This window comes from Crocodylus siamensis, chromosome 4 (genome assembly GCF_052110815.1).
Source record: "Crocodylus siamensis isolate JL-2025a chromosome 4, ASM5211081v1, whole genome shotgun sequence".
NCBI classification, from domain to species: Eukaryota; Metazoa; Chordata; order Crocodylia; family Crocodylidae; genus Crocodylus; species Crocodylus siamensis.
The window spans coordinates 132,311,388-132,329,192 of record NC_143398.1 but is presented as its reverse complement, the minus strand read 5'-3'; the positions used below and the strand labels follow the sequence as shown (position 1 = coordinate 132,329,192).

General features: G+C 45.4%; 1 pseudogene; it reads left to right on the top strand.

Annotated features, from left to right (window-relative positions):
* Positions 1-8,301: 8,301 nt before the first annotated feature.
* Positions 8,302-17,415, top strand: LOC149866509 (uncharacterized; annotated as a pseudogene).
* Positions 17,416-17,805: the final 390 nt, after the last annotated feature.

The following is a 17,805-nucleotide window of genomic DNA, read 5'->3' as shown; positions in this document are numbered from 1 at the left end:
GACCTAGGGGTAGTGATGGACCATCAGATGACTATGAGCTGTCAGTGCAAGGTGGCAGCCAGCAGGGCAAACAAGCTGGCATGCATCAACCGATGCATCTCATGTGAAACTAAGGAAGTGATACTCCTGCTGTACTCATCACTGGTGAGACTGCAGTTGGAGTACTGCATCCAGTTCTGGGTGCTGCACTTCAAGAAGGGCATGGAAAAGCTTGAGAGGGTTCAGAGAAGAGCCACCCGTATGATCAGGAACTTGCAAGGCAAGCCATAGGAGGAAAGGCTGAGGGACCTGGGCATCTTTAGCCTAAAAAAGAGAAGGTTGAGAGGGGACTTGATAGCAGCTTATCGCTATATCAGAGGAGTGCATCAGGAGTTCAGTGAACAACTGTTCACTAAGGCACCCCTGGGGAAGACCAGGACCAATTGATAAAAACTCCTGGAAGGCCACTTTAGGCTTAATAGCAGAAAAAACTCCTTCACAGGCAGGGTGTCCAGACTGTGGAATAAACTCCCTCCAGAGGCGGTGGGAGGTTTTCAAGAGGAGACTGAACAGTCACCTCACTGAGGTCACCTAACCCCAGTTGTTTTCCTGCCTAGAGAGGAGGGGCTAGGCCTGATGATCTGCAAAGTCCCTTCCAGCTCCTAACAATCTATGAATTTATGAATTAATCATTTCAAGTCTCAATGACCCAGAAGAAAATGAACCACCTGGCTTACACTCAGCCTCAGGTGAGTCTTGTGTGTGGTTATAGGAGGGATTGGCTTGCCCTACTCTCTTGGGGTGGCTCGCCCTCAATTATGATACATTAAATAGTTCAAATTTAAAAAAAGGAAAATCCCTTTCTGGGGCTTTGATTCCTGGGTTTTTTTTCTCCCCACCCATCTCCTGACCTGTGGATTCATTGACAGGTCATTCCATCTGCAGCCAGGCTCCAGCCACAGCCTGTGACTCTAGGCAATCCTGCCCCTTTAGGAGTCTTGGGTGGGGGGGGTACAGCTCTTGGGCACCCTAACTCTGTGGAACCAAGAGTCTGAAGAACATGCAGGACATTTAGAGTGTAAACAAAAGGAAAAAAACTCATCTTCTGCTGGAACTCTTTATAGCAGCCATTTCTCCCATGGCATACCCATCTCTGCTGGATATCTCCCACTGCCTGCACAGCTCCTCCCTGTGGTGCCTCCCCAGCTGTCTTTCTCTGGCTCAGCTGAGCCCCACTAAGCTCCTCTCCCCACTTGGAGCTGGCTCCCAGGGATTCCCCACTCTTGACCACTGTCCTGGGTCTCCATGAGAGCCTCAGTTCCCTACTTCTCTTGAGCCCCACCTTCCTTCCCCAGGGACGTACTATCCTCAAGGAGCAGCTGTTCTGGAAATGCCGCTCCCGCAGCATTCCCTTGTCTTGCTGCGCTACCAGCTCTTCCTTGGCAGGCTCCTCTGTCCCTGTGGGGACTCCTGTCATGTTTTCTGGTGCTCCTACCCATTCCTCTCCATAACCCTATTCTAATATCACAATATACTGCAGAATAGAATGATTTTCATCACAGATAATGTTTTAAAAGGCCAAGTGTTATAGTACAACAGCTTGAGTAATTATTGTAGACTTTTTATTAGTACTGGTATATTTTATCTTTGTTTTAAATCCTTACAGATAGAAAATAAAAATGTTATATTTAAAAAAGCTTGAGAGGGACCAGCGGTAGTGCAGTTAAAGTGAATTCAGGTGCTCGAGTTCAAGCCTTTCTTTGGACTCATGGTTAATGTTGCTAAGATTTGACTCATCTGTAAATGGGTACCTGGTCATGTGGCATGGGGACTCAAAGGCAGACAGATAAACCTCACTCCTATGTCCATTGGCTGTATAACTGGTGTGTCTTAATCAACTCAATGGACTCTTGAGGGTCAGGATGGTATCTGACCTTTTTTCCAAGGGTTCCTATAACAGGGTGCCATCCTCAGCAGCATTTAGATATACCTGGAGGCATCCCAGAGTCCCTTTATATTTGAATTTTCCTCTGGGACCAGACTCCCGTTCATTTTCCTGCCATGTCTTGATGTTTCTTTGGTTCTCAAAGAGGAGGCTGTCCCAGGGCTTCCTTGATATGGCCTATGAACACAAACACATGGAAGTGATGACTTTCTGCCTTAAGGGCTATTTGCATGAGTCCAACCTTCTCTTATCATGCCCCATGCCTTGCAGGTGTTATCAGTACAATGTCTCTTTCTTGGGGCTTCAGCCTCCTCGGCCTTGGCCCCTTCACTCTAGCTAGGCCTACCAGCCTAGGTCCACTAGATAGGACCCAGCTTAGAGGCATTAGCTTCACTCAATTTGCTCTGGGACCCTGGCCCTGTCTAGCTGTGCCCACTATGGTTCTGGGCTCTCTGGTCTCCTATATCTGTGCCCTCTGGCACTGGGCTCTCTGGCCCCTGTAGCTGCTCCCCCATGGGTGCTAATGATGCCCCCTACAGCCTCAGCCACAAACCACTGGATTAAACTATAACATAAAGAGGAATCCCCTGGGCTATAACAAAGTATAGGCAGTCAGCCATCTTACCTATGGGCTCCACATCTCTGAGTCCCCACTGCCGGTTGCTCTGACTTGTAGAGTTCCTGCAGCTTTGCTTGGAGCCTTCCAGAGTACACCATCTATCTCAGCCTGGGCTCCCCTAGCTAGCTCAGACCAAGATTTATATAGCTGTTGTCTGGCCCCTCTCACAGTCACCTGACAGCCCCCAGTCAGCTGACTGGCCTGCAAGGCTTAGCCTTTAACTCCTGCTCTGTTGTCAGGCTTTGCTCTGGAGACTCGAGTCTTAAATGGGCCGCTCTGCTTCCTAGTAATAGGGCTATGGTTCCCTGTTACAGGTCCCTTGGAACTCCAGCCAATGAGGAGATGGAGGAAAGGGCTATAGATAGTAAATCAGAGTGCAAGTTGAGAAAGGTTTCCAATGAAATCACACTCCCATGACAATTCTATCCTCTAACATCAAACAAATCCCCTGTATGCGGCACTGGTAAGGCCACAGTTGGAGTACTGTGTCCAGTTCTGGGTGCCACATTTCAGGAGGGATGTGGACAGCATGGAGAGGGTCCAGAGGCAGGCCACTCGCATGTTCAGGGGACAGCAGGGCAGGCCCTACGAGGAGAGGCTACGGGACCTGAACTTGTTCATCTTCCACAAGAGAAGGCTGAGGGGGGATCTAGTGGCCTGTTACAAACTAGTCAGAGGGGACCAGCAGGCATTGGGGGAGTCCCTGTTCCCCTGAGCACTGCCAGGACTGACTAGAAATAACGGTCACAAGCTGGCAAAGGGTAGATTTAGGCTAGACATCAGGAGGTGCTACTTCACAGTCAGGGCGGCTAGGATCTGGAACCAACTTCCAAGAGAAGTGGTGCTGGCTCCTACCCTGGGAGTCTTTAAGAGGAGGCTAGATGACCACCTTGTTGGGGTTGTTTGACCCCAGTAATCTTTCCTGCCATTTCAGGGGGTTGGACTTGATGATCTGCTCAGGTCCCTTCTGACCATACCAACTATGAAACTACCTCCCCTTAAATGCTCTAATACTTAAAGATGCAATTCATAACCTTTCCATATAAATAGACAGAGACAGGCAGACAGGCAAATGTAAGTGTATACACACACAAATGTGCACATGTGTATGTACACGCACATACACCACAAAATAAATTGAAACATCTCATGGCAATGCTATTTTCAAACAGTATGGTATGGTTTCCACTTATATTTCATACAGTCTGGTATGGTAACTTTGTGTATTCCTTCTCTGTACAATCTCTTTAATGTGCAAGTTCAGAGGGTCATGAAGTACTTGATCCTGTTGTTATTGTTTTTGGGTGAAGTGTTCAACTGGGTGGATCAGCTCTTTGTGTCCATAAGCTCTTCCCTTCCAAGTATGTGGAGTGTATAGGTGCACAAATGTTGTAAGAGAAAGATCACTTAGAGGTCAGCACTCACTATGATCTGTACAGAAGTCTGCAGTGGAGTCCAGAGGGCAGAGTGTGTGGGAGGAACCAGACAGACACCAGACAGGAGTTCCTCTTTGGATGGCATTACACCTGGGGATCAATTCTCAAAGGAAAAGTGACTATGGGTATATGTTTCTCTCATAGGTTCAGATGGAAATCTGTCACCCACTAGTTTCTGAAAGAGTTGAAATCTCTGAGCCTGCTGTTGGGTGATCTGGAGTCTAAAAGAGCTGGGGTTGTATAAACAACTTGAAGAGAAGCAACAGCCATAGCAGTGGTGTGTCAGTGACTCCTGGCAGTGGCAAGCAATAGCAGTCATCAGTGGCAATGACCCCTGGTGATGACAAGGAACAGTGATTGTTAGTGGCAATGTAGTAGTAACCCCTAGTGGTAGCAAGGAGTGGCACAGACTGATACAGGCCTCCCAACCCGATACTTGCCACTGTGGCTGTCATAGGTGGTGGAGCCCCTGGAGTGGAGTGGCAACCCCTGGTAGACTGAAGCAGCCACAAGGAGTGGCAGGGACTTCCAAAGTGGACCTCTTCATCCAGCACCAACACTTTTGGCTGGTATGGGTGTTGGAGTCACTCAGTTGAAGCCCTGGGTCATTTTCCCTTCCCAGCATGCTGGGCTAGGTAGTAGCTCCCCTGCTACTGGGTTGGTTTGGTGAGAGGCTGTAAAGTACAGTAGATTAATTATTTATGTTGTCAGATGATACTTGACCAAAAAGGTTTTATTTGAGGTTCTGTTCATCTCCTTTTCCCGTGAATACACTCTGCTACAATTTACTATTGCTTGCGAGTGGGCAAGATTGTTCGTTTTGGAACACTCAGTAAAATGTATTTTCCCAGGTTTCTGGGTGGGGATTTGAGTCAAAACAGAAAGTTCGTGTAAAACCCCTAAATTTGAACCTGAATCTTGTTATTGCCACAATTTGGTACATTGGTAACTACTAATGACCCTAGTAAATATCTGACCTCAAGTGGTAACTACAACACAAACAGCTTTACATAAAGGAGGAAGGAACAAGAAAATATTTACTGGGTGCATCTACACAAGATGTTTACTGTGTAGTTGACTGATTAGCTGCACAGTAAATATCTTGGTGTCTACACATGCACCCCTATTATGCTACAGTAGATTAATTTACTCAGCAGCAGCATAGTACTTATAAATACAAGTATTATCCTGCTGTGGAGTAAAAAACTCAGGAGCAGTACACGTGCAGATGCTGCCTCGGCTGCCTGGGGCACCAGGGTGCTTCAGTCCAGGGGCTGCCTGGTGGCTAGCCCTGTACTGAAGCACCCTCATGCCCCAGCCAGCCCCTCCATAGCATGTTGAGCAAGGGGGAGCAGCCTCAGGCTGGCAGGATGACCTGCTGGGCCGGCTGCCAGCCAGAGCTGCTCCAACCTGGCTGAACATGCTGTACTCCTGGGCACATGTGGAGACACATGTCTGGCAGCAATAAACTCCAGCATTTACTGCTGTACATTAATAGGCACATTTAGATGCACCCACAGTGTTGGAAAGGAAAGGAAAGATAAAAGGATGGAAAGCTGTGAAACAGAACCCAAAGCTTATCAGGTTAATAGTTTGTCAGTTTTTCAAATTAATATACTACTAAGATTACAGAGTGCAAACTTCCAGTTTTTCTCTGAATCTTTTATTTGGGAGCCTGGAGAGACTATTAGTTTAATAAATGTATGTGTTAACTACCAATGTCCTAGGGGGGTTACATATTCTTATGCAGAAGTTTTGCTAAATGTAGACCATACACACTGATAAGGCTCATCTTCACCTCCACCACACTCATATTTAAAATTTTACCAGTGGGAATGCACAGTATATTATGAGTTCTTTGTGCACTGAAAGTTTCTTTCTTATTATGTTAAAAATACAGTTCCTGTTCTAAAAACTAGTTATAGTTAGTTAGTAGTAGGGTCAGAAGGGACCTGAGCAGAACATCAAGTCCGACCCCCTGCCATGGCAGGAAAGAGTATTGGGGTCAAACGCCCCCAGCAAGGTGATTGTCAAGCCTTGTCTTAAAGACCCCAAGGGTAGGCGCCAGCACCACTTCGCTTGGAAGTTGGTTCCAGATCCTAGCCACCCTGACTGTGAAGTAGCGCCTCCTGATATCTGGCCTCTACCAGCTTGTGACCATTATTTCTAGTCACTCCTGGTAGTGCTTGGGGGAACAGGGGCTCCCCCAATGCCTGCTAGTCCCCTCTGACTAGTTTGTAACAGGCAACTAGATCCCCCCTCAGCCTTCTCTTATGGAGGCTGAACAGGTTCAGGTCCTGTAGCCTCTCCTCGTAGGGCTTGCCCTGCTGCCCCCCTGATCATGCGAGTGGCCCTCCTCTGGACCCTCTCCATGTTGTTCACATCCCTCTTGAAGTGCGGCGCCCAGAATTGGATGCAGTACTCCAGCTGCGGCCTTACCAGTGCCACATAGAGGGGGACGATCACCTCCCTGGACCTGCTCGAGATGCATCTGTGGATGCATGACAAGGTGTGGTTGGCCTTCCTGACTGCATCCCCACACTGCCGGCCCATATTCATCTTGGCATCAATGATGACTCCGAGATCCTTTTCTGCCTTTGCACTGACGAGAAGGGAGTTCCCCAGCCTGTAGGTATGCTGCTGGTTCTTCCTCCCCAGGTGCATCACCTTGCACTTGTCGGTGTTGAATCCTATCCTATTCTCGTCCGCCCACCCCTGTAACCTGTCTAGGTCCGCTTGCAGCCTATTCCATCCTTCTAACATGCCCACATCCCCCCACATCTTAGTGTCATCAGCAAATTTGAACAGGGTGCTTTTTACCCCCTCGTCCAAGTCACTGATGAAGATATTGAACAGTGAGGGCCCGAGGACCGAGCCCTGCGGAACCCCACTGCCCACATTCCTCCAGGCCAAAAATGACCCATCCAACACTACTCTCTGGGTGTGGACCTTCAGCCAGTTGGCGACCCATTTGACTGTGTAGGTGTCGACACCACAGTCCCCCAGTTTCTTAATGAGAACGGGGTGAGAGACAGTGTTGAAGGCCATCCGAAAGTCCAGAAAGACTACGTCCACTGCTACCCCTGCATCTAAGGATTTGGTGACCTGGTCGTAGAAGGCCACCAGGTTGGTCTGACAGGACCTGCCTCTAATGAACCCGTGTTGGTTGCCCCTAAGCATAATCTCCCCTGCTGGCCCCTTGTGGACATGTGCCAGAATAATTCTCTCATAAAGCTTACCCAGGATCAAGGTACGACTACTGGTCTATAGTTCCCTGGGTCCTCCTTCCTCCCTTTTTTGAAGATGGGAACTTCAGTCCTTTGGCACCACACCAGAGCACCATGAGTGCTCGTAAAGCCATGCCAGGGGTCCCGCAATGACCTCAGCTAATTCCCTTAGCACTCTGGGATGGAGATCGTCCAGACCAGCTGATTTAAATAAATCCAGTCCCTCCAGAAGTTCCCTGACTAGATCCTCCCTGGCCCATGGCCTAGGTGTGCCTCCCTTGGGGCCTGAGGGGGGCCCAGTGGAGGGGTGCTGCTCAGGAAAATGGAGGCAAAGAAGTTGTTAAATAGGCTAGCTTTGTTGTCTAGTGTGACGACTAAATTTCCTAGCATATCTTGCAGGGGCCCCACATTACCCGATACCTTCTTTTTGTCCCCTGTGTATTTAAAAAAGGACTTCTTTTCCTTGATCCGGGAAGCTAGTTCCAGTTCCATCTCAGCCTTGGCCTTCCTGACCATCCCGCTGCATCCCCGAGCAACCACAGGATAATCTTCCCTGGTGATGGCCCCTCCCTTCCATTGGATGTACGCCTCCCTTTTAGCTAGAAGACATTCCCGGATGCTTCTGGTGAGCCATGGGGGCTTATGTGCCCTTCTGCTCTCTTTGATCCGTGTTGGGTTTACCTCTCTTTGGGCTTGGAGGATCGTCTCCTTAAGGAGCAACCACTCTTCTTGGACACCTGGCTCCCCTCCCCTCTGGGACCTCAGTGCCTCCCCAACTATTCTCCTTAGCTCATTGAAGTCCGCCCTCCTGAAATCAAGGGCTGCTGCCTTGCTGCACACCTTTGCCACCTTGCACTGGATGGTGAATTCCAGCAACTAGACATACTAGTTCACTAATTAGCTGACTAATCAAAAAATGAAAAGCAACAATTCTGTGACCTATCTAGGGTCATAGCTTAAGTCAGGGCTGTCCAACTTTTGAGCAGTCGGAGCTGAATGCTATATGGGCTACATGCCAAATAGGCTCACATGTGGTGGGCTGTGCAGACTCCCCAGCCCCCCTAACCATACAGGTTCCCCTGCTACACAGACTGCATGGACTCTGCAGGCCACAATACCTCAAGGGGCAAGGACAGGAAGCCTAATGTGGAAGTGGAGGGGGAGCCTGAAGGTGCAGCGAGGGAAGTGGTAGCTGGGTAGGCCATATCTTGGAGAGCCCTGGTTTGAACCATCAAGTTGTATCTGTTACAGAACAAACTTCCTCCTAACGTTTAGAGCCATAATATTTTTTGTTATTTATAGATTCATAGATTCATAGATTATAAAGTCAGAAGGGACCACAATGGATCATCATGTCTGACCCCTGCCCCTGGCAGGAAAGAGGACCAAGGTCAGATGACCTCAGCCAGGTGATTGTCAAGCATTCTCTTGAAGACCAAGTTAGGTGATAGTACCACCTCTCTTGGAAGCCCATAGAATGTTTTCCTACACTACTTTTCATTCAGAAGTTTTGTAAAGAATCAAGTTCTATTGCATCTTTCAGATGAATTCAGGATTTTTGCTCTTCAAAGTGCTCATTGGTCAGAATATTTAATGGCTTGGAGACACAGAAAGTAAAGATGAAGTAACTCTAAAGCAGATTAGTTCATATGCTTTAAATCCATCTTTGGATACATATATTTTGAAACAAAATAGCTATAGTTTGCTTTTGCTTAATTCTCTCTTGGAAGCTATTTAAACTAGAGCAAAATAAGGATTTGTCTAGAGAGGGCTGTTACAGTGCAGCAAGCTATGGTATGACAAAGTCTGCACAAAGTCTCTGTATTTACATGCATAATATGCACTAAGGGTGCCTCGGTATGAGGCTGTGTGTTTTATTTTGAAAGTGGAGTATTAGGCTAGAAGTAGATGCCACCAAATCATAGAAAATGAAGGTTGGAAGGGACCTCAGAAAGGCATCTGGTCCAACACAGCTGATCCATTTCACTGGGCAAAACATGTTGCTCATTGTCTCACGGCATCAATGGGCAGGACAACAAGCAACATATTCTCCAGGGGCTTGAGAGGTGCTCTCCTATGTGCTCTGAGGATCTCCATGCAGGATCAAGCCACTCAAGCCCTGCAGGCACTTGCCTGGCTTTCCCTGAATACAGAGATGTGCCCCCAGGAATCTCTGGGGCACATCCCCATAAGTAGGATAAGTTGGGGTTCCCCACTTACAGAGACGTGCCCCTATCCAGAAATTCCTAGGGATGCATCTCTGTATGCAGGAAAAGCCAGACAGGAGCTTCCAGTTCTTGAGGGGCCTGACCCTGCAGAGAAATTGCCAGGGTACATAGGATTGAGTCCCTCAAGCCCCTGGGACGTGCTCAGGATGGCTAGAGAGTGCAGGCAGCTGTACTGACTATTTATATAACTATATTGACGTATGAAAATAGCTAAAGTGGTACATCCACCTCCCACTACCCTAGTGTGAATACAGTTGTGCTGCTACAAAGGTGCTTTATAGCAGTTAGGGCATAACTAAACAGGCAAGTTACATGACAATACATTGGGTAGGCACTACTGGGATAACTGCTCATTCCCCACATTTACCGTGCAGTAAATGCAACATAACTTACATAACTTTTATTGAGAGGAAAGTCACCTTATACTTGCAACCAGATAACAACTTTGCCATGGACAGTTACTGTGGAATAGTGACAGTACTGGATATTCATACCCTAGATGGCCCTTCAGTCACTAGCTCATATACCCACATGTTGAGGCTAGTATATCCCCCTATATATAACTATACACGTTTCTGGAAGGAGGAAAAGCCAGGGTTCCCTGTTTGCAGAGATATACCCCCCAGAAATCTCCAAGGTGAATGTCTGAAAGCGAGGAACCCCAACTTTCCTTGTTTCTGAAGATGCACCCTAAAGATTTCTGGAGGCGTATCTCTGGAAGTGAGGAAAGCTGGGCAGTTGCTCACCAGGCCTGAGAGGCCTGATCCTGCACAGGGATTCTTGGGACATGCAAGAGCAGGCCCCTCAAACCCAGGGAACACCTGTGTAGGGTTGCAGGTGAGCGCAGGCAGCTCTGGGATGCCTGTGCTCTCTTGCCTTAAAACAAATAGATGTCTGCTGCAATTAAGTGGCACAATATATTACTACCTTTGGCTGCAGCCACATTGTGGCATAGCAAAAAGTATGGCTATCTATTTGCTGTCACTTTGCTCAACCATGAAAATTACTCTGGTGGCACAAAGGCAACGAAAGATAATGCCTAGTCTACCCTATAGCATATATCACTTTGTTATCTGAGCGTGCTTATGTAAGAGGTCCAGGGAAGAAAGGAAATTTTGCCTAGACGTACATGGGTATATCCCCACTCCTATAAAAAATTCCTGTACATAGGAAAGTATGTGTATGTTGATTCTGTATAGTTTAATTCATTGAACAGTTTAGAGTTGGTGAAAAACAGCTTACTCCATAGTATTTCTTTTACCCAGCCTGAGGGCAATGGGCTGTCATCCCAGTTAACCAGCTTGAACTTAGTTTCCATTCACCACTCTCAGACTTAATTATTGCTGAATTCAGTGGAATCTATTATTGGTACAAACTAGCACCTGTTCTTTACCATATTCCTTTCTAGGTGAGGAAAAGTGGAAATAATCCCAAGTAGGAATCATGATCATTCATAATGTTCTGTTTTTTTCCATTTTAATTTAATCCAAGTGCAATCATTCTCCTTGTAACACTTCTTAAACCTGCCACTACAGTTTGACAATGAAAACTTCTCTGGATTTATTCATTCAGCCATTTCTGATCATTTCCAGGCAGAGAAAGTGTACTGCAGCTTTCCTTGTTGGATTTGGAGTCCCTCCAATACCTGATGAGCATATTAACATTTCTCCTGTTCGCTTACTGAAGCCTGCCAGTTCTATCTAATTTTAGTTAAGTTGCTATTTATACTTAGATTTCCGTGATTTCTCTTGCGAAAGCCTTGAAACCACCAAACACACAGAAGGAATATATTTTTATCCTGCTGAATTTGGCACACTGAAGATGCACAGTTCTAAGTTGCCTTATTCCAAAACACCCTGCCACCCTCCTAAAAGTAACAATGAAGCCCCATTTAATAGTTACACAAAAAAAATTGTGATAGACACTTAGCAACTTGCATCTCTGCAACTTGCTTCTTAGTCATCAAGACACAACAGTAAATATTTGAATAATATAGTTGATCAATCAAAGGTGACCCAGACTTTAAAACTATGTTTTTTGCTAAATATTTGTGTGCATGTATGTATATATGTAAGTTGTAAGATCTAAAATGTTGGAAAAAGTATTGGGAGCCAAGCAGCCCTGTGTTGTAACTGCTGTCATGTTGGGCAAGAAAATGTATTTCTCTCTGTCTTGATTTTGCCATCTAAATGTTATATTTAGATATTGCCATTTAAATGGTATATATTGATTTTGCCATCTAAATGTTATATATATATATATATATATCCATTTAAATGGTATATATGGTAAATATACCATATATAATGGTATATTGCCATTTAAATGATGTGTGTGTGTGTATGTATGTGTGTGTGTGTATATATATATATGTATAATATAGATAGCAAAATATATATAAATATATATAAAATTTATACCCTGATAAAGACAGCTGGCAGGATTTATCCAGTAATGTTTGTCAGTTATCTAATGGATGGCATTAGGTACACAAATTTTATTCTAGGTGAGAGACTGCCCACTATAAGATTTTAAGTATGTCCATAGTTGGCATATGCTGCTCCCTGACTCTTTGCTCCCCTCCCCCACCTATGTGTGGGTTTCCATCTCCTTCCCTCCCCCTTCCACTGTGTGGGCTCCCCAACTTCCTAGCACCTTCAGCTGCACAGACCTCTCTGGCCCTCCTCCCACACAAGCTCCCCTACTGTGGCCCATGTGCTGCTTTAATTTCTTTCATTTATCATAAAAATTACAGTGTTAGAAGGGATCTCACGGGTCATCTAGTCATACCTCCTGTACAAATGCAGGATGCTGTAATCCTAAAGTGCATCCACAAATATACCTCTGAATAAACATACTAAACTACAAGTACCATACACCTACACATTTTATAAAAGAGGCAAGACACTTTGAATGTGCCTTGTTAGCTTAGTGATTAGAGAACTCCAGTAAGAAAGATGGAGTTCCGGGTTCTGCTTCTAGGGTTTTTTGATTTTATAATTCTATTTTATCTCACAGGGTTTAAATAGGGATGATGATCCTTCCTCAAGTTGGGGGCTGGAGTAGATGACCTCTTGAGCCTTATTTTTCTGTGTCTTTTTTTGATTCTTCACAAGAAATTCTGTATCACAATCTACTATTTCCTGCAACACATTGCATGAGAAAATGCATACTTTGCATCTATTGCCACTGAAGCGTAATATAAAAAAATTGTATAAGTCAGGGGTTTTGAATCTTTTCTATATTTATTTGTATTGCAGAGGCCTGGGAGATGTTATAGAGAATTCCTTCTCAGCATCAGGAACAAGCCTAGCTAATTTATCTGGAGCTGGTTCATCCACAGATCTCATACTTCCAAATAGTGGGAGCTGTACTTTTTTCCATTAGGAAAAGATGCAGTCACATTTTTCATTGAGCATTTGTTTAGAAAGAATGTATAAATACTTGTGTTTCTGAACACAACAGTAATCAGATTACAGGAACTAATGTCTCCTCCTTCTCCCCTTTCCCCACAGATGCCTTTGATTTGGGTTGAGGCTGCTATTGTTTCAACTATCTGGGTTCAAAAAAGGAGAACAACTATTTTTTATTTTAAATGAGGGATGGTAATTACAAGGTCTCTTACTAGTTTCAGTGACATTTTGCCTTGTCCAGAATGGCTTTCATAATAGGCTTAAGACTTGCACAGAAGGACATGCGCCTTAACATGGCCCTTTGCTCCAAAGGTCAATTTCATACCAATTTAGTACTTGTTATCATAAAGGCCATTGCCTGCCCCAGGCTCCATCACGTCTTGTTCTATATGGTTAGGAACATCAGTATTCTTTCCCCAACTTTCCATGGGACATGGCCAAAGGAAAGCAAATGATATTGCATTTATAACTTTGAACATACATTGAAAGGACAATTATTTTTTCCTCTGTAGGAACTTTAGCTATTCTCTTGTGTTATACTATAGCAGGGGTTGGCATTGTGTGCCAAAACACCTGCAACCTTGACTTGTAACATGTTGGTGTGCCAAGGGTGGGTGGCAAGGGAGGTGAGAGGGTCCTGATCCTTGTTGTGGCAGCACAGCCCCAGCCACTTCCCCACTGTCTGCCCTAAGGCACACATGCCAAGCAAAATCCCTGCAAGTACTACACTCTGGCACATGTGCCGGGGTTGCCTACCCTTGTGCTCTAGTAATTGTTTTAGTGATGATTCTGAGGGATGCCAAGGAACTTTTTCTATATGAAATTTCAAACTATAACCAGGGTGAACAGTTCAGGGTTTTAGTTAAATGTTGTCTCTAACTGATGGGATAGGTAATCATATCAGATGTACAGATTTTGATAGCTGATGTTCAGTTTCTTTTCAATGAACTATACTTGCATAGGTTGTATTGTGGTCCCCAATACACAATCTTTGTGCCACATCCTACTTTTTATGGAAATGTTCATTTTGTTCCTATTTCCTTCTTGTTCCAACAGCCATGAGGAAGGACTAGAGGTCAGAATAGACACTCTGTCCAGCAGTCACAAAGAGCCAAGAAATAACCTTGGCTCTATGCCTTGTTATTGCCATATGATGATAGGTAACCTAGTGATAAGATGACAAATGATGTAAAGTCGCAGGGCAATGTCAGGACATCACCCCACAGTAAACTTGTGGCATTCTACTTTATTCAGCAAAGTCAATTTCAACCACTGTAGTTTACAGGAGAAAGCTTCCCTACAGGAATACAAAGAAGTTAAATGAATCTTATAGCCAGGAAACAACAACAACATTTGTGTAAGTTTCTTTTCTTTTCTCCCAAAGATCCACATTGCAGTTTAGCACACATGTATCTAAGGCCTGGAAGTTTTACCAGCAAGGCTATGTTGGCTTGAAGCATGGAAAAACAGAAAGACGAAAAAGAAAAACCAAATCCCTAAATGACAGAGACATGCCAGGAAAAGTCCAGCTGTAATGTGTTAAGGAAATGCCAAGAAATGTATTTAACTGATATAAACTGTATGGTAGTAAGTTTTAGGGGTCTATTTCGACTGGCAAAGCTTTCAAAATATAGACAAAGGAGTAGATTAACAATAATTTATTTTAATCTATGCATGCTCTCCCCTCATGTCTGTCTTGCCCCACACCTCAATTCCTTGTTCAGTTTTTATAGTCTACAGTTAATGCTTTAAATTACAGGTTATTTTTAGCATAATTGGATTTTAGTCATTTCAGCATCCTGAGAAAATTTTCTAGCATTTGATTAACAATATAAAGCCAGATTCTGCCATGCTTGGTCATTTAAGTAGTATTTTACTGTATACTTTCCAGTAAGCCCTAAGGCTGTTTTTGGAATAAGGTACTTTTCAGTGTAAGGAAGCATGGCAGATTCAAGCCCAATCCAAGCCATTTTGCCTCAGCAAATTCTTTATAGTGGACATCATATTAATTTCAAATTAGTTGGTGAGCAGAGAGAAGTGCCTCTAATCAAAACTAAGATATCATTCCCAAATGTGATAGGAAAGAATGGAAAATTTTGAACCAGTCAGTTATTCATAATATACTCATGCAGCAGCTATTGATGCCATCTAGTGGTTGCACAGTAGGTCTTGTAAACACATGGATGCAGAGATCTTCAATCTTTTCCTTGGTGTTTCAACACAAACCTTGGTCTAAAAGACCCTTTCCCATCTGTGCCACCCACCTCAACACTTTAACGAAATTAAAGGAAGTGACAGCATGTTCATTGGACTAGTTCAATATAATTTTCTAACACTGGATTCTACTGATTTCTGTAGAACAACATTCACCTCAATACACAGTGGCATCAAGGATAAAATTGATCCAATGCTTGAATCAAAACTTTGACTATTTGAGTGTTTTACAGATAGATGGCAAGAGGGATGAGGCAGTAGAGACTAGGAAATAATATAGCCACTCAGAAGGAAACAGGTTTTGAAAAAGTTATTAAAATTTGTGTTTTAATATATTTATGATTAGTTAGGTAGGTGTACAATTTGTAGTTGTATAATATGGTACTTGTAGATATATAATATGGTACTTTTTAAGACAGAAGCTGTTAGGTAGCAAGTTAGGTAGATGTTATAGAATATAAAAAAATCAAGTGCACTTCAACTAGTAAGTGAGGTACTTTGCCTTTAGATAATTTCTGCTCCATCTTCATGCTGTCAGTGGCCCACTGGCAATATGATTTCAAGATAACCAGTATCTACTTACATTTTAAATTGTCTGAGCCCATCTCTTTCTCCTACACAAACAGTGTCAAAAGCATTCTACAGGTTTAATCCCTGCTAGGTACTTTTTACAGGTCATACAAAAACATTATCTCCAGAGAACTTAGGTTTTGGCACTAATAAGTCGCAGTGGGCATGTCTACACTTGCACTTTAATGCACAGTAGACCATTGTACTGTGTATTAAAGTTGTGCTCAAATTATAGATGCTGGGAGTGAGTGTTGATTGCTGATTGTTTGATTGCTGTGGGATAGCTGCCTGGGCCTGAGTCAGCCCAGGCCCAGAAGGGTATAAAAGGAAACTCCCAGGCAACCAGGGAGCCAGCAAACAGGGACTGCCAATAAGAGCAGTTTCCAGGCAGTTTGCAGGCCAGTTTGTGGGCAGGAATACATGGGAGCTTCTGCCAGAGACCTCAGTAAGTGATTGAGGAGGGGTGCTACTATGGGGACAGTGACACAGAGCACAGCCAGGGCCCCTGTCCTGCTGCTGCCCCTGGCCCAGACCTCCTGTGAACCCTTCACCCAGACAGGCACCTTGGAAGGGTCAGCAGTGCCTTGGCCCCCTGTCTGTGGGGGTTGCCTGGTGGGACCTCTGTGGCCTGGGGGTAGCCCAGGGGCCAGGGTTTCCCTTGTCTGTCCCACATGTGCCCGGATTGAGGCCCTGGAGGGGCAGGTGAGGGAATTCTAGGTAGAGGTGAGCAGGTTGTGGGGGATCAGGGCAATTGAGGAAGAGATTGATGGCTACTTTAATTCTCTGCAGGACAAGATTCCTGGTGGAGAAGCTGTGTTGGAATGCTGTGAAGCAGATGCTGGTGAGTGGAGGACAGTCACCTCTGGGCCCAGACCTCTCACCATAGAAACAGCCCCTGCCGGTGCAGTTAGGGAATGAATATGAGGCTCTAGTTGCCCTGGAGGAGTGTACAGTGGGGAAAAGTGCACTGGAGGAGCCTGCCGCCATCACTGAGCGAGCTGAGAGCCAGCCAGGTAACCAGGAGAGATGCTGTGTCATCGTTGTGGGCGACTCCCTGCTGAGAGAAAGAGGGAGCCATCTGTTGTCCGGATCCCATGGCATGTAAAGTTTGTTGCTTGCCCAGAACTCATCAAGGTGATGATCACTACCCCTTGGTCTTCATCCATGTAAGCACTAATGACGTGGCTGGGAGCAGTCCAGACCATGTCATGAGAGACTACATGGCGCTGGAGGCCAAGCTTAGGGAGATAGGAGCACAGGTGGTTTTCTCAGCTATTCTTCCAGTGAGTAGATGCAGATGGTGCCATGAGGCCTGCATCAGAGAGGTCAACCAGTAGCTTCAGAGCTGGTGTTACCGGGAGCACTTTGGAATCTTCGACCACAACCCACACTTCCACGCAGGAGACATGCTAGGGTGAGACGGGCTACATCTCTCCCCAAAAGGTAAGCATGTTTTCTCTTCCAGGTTGGCTGATCTCATACAGCGAGCTTTAAACTAGGTTTGTCGGGGGATAAGGATGCAGAGGTGCAGGAGGGCACTTCGATGTCAAGCCAGGTGACATGAGCAGGAATAACCCAGGTAAGTGACAAGGGTCTGGGTGACCTTGGGAACAAGAGGGCACCATAAATACCTACAGGAGGTCTCAATTGCCTCTACACAAATGCCAGAACTATAGGGAATAAGCAGGAGGAACTCGCCCTCCTGCTAGCTAGCAAAAACCCAGACCTAGCTGGGCTTACAGAAACCCGGTGGGATTCTACCCATGACTGGGCAGTAGACATTGAGGGCTATAAGTTATACAAACAGGACAGAGTAGGGGAAAAAGCCGGGCATGTAGTGCTCTATGTTAAAGAGCAGTACACGTCCTTGATGATCAGGATGGGTTCAGAAGAGGGGCAAACTGAGGCGCTCTGGGTTAGAATGCAAGGGGGTCATGGGGCAAGGGACTTGATAGTGGGCATCTATTACAGACTGCCTCACCAGGGGGACAAGCTGGACCTGGAATTCTCAGGTCAGCTCACGGAGGCTGTAAGGGCAAGGGATGTGGTTGTTATGGGTGACCTAAACTACCCTGACATCTGCTGGGAGGATTAGTCAGCCAGGTCTGAATGCTGATGTAGGTTTTTAGCCTGCATACAGGACCTCCACCTAACCCAGGAGGTACATAATCCCA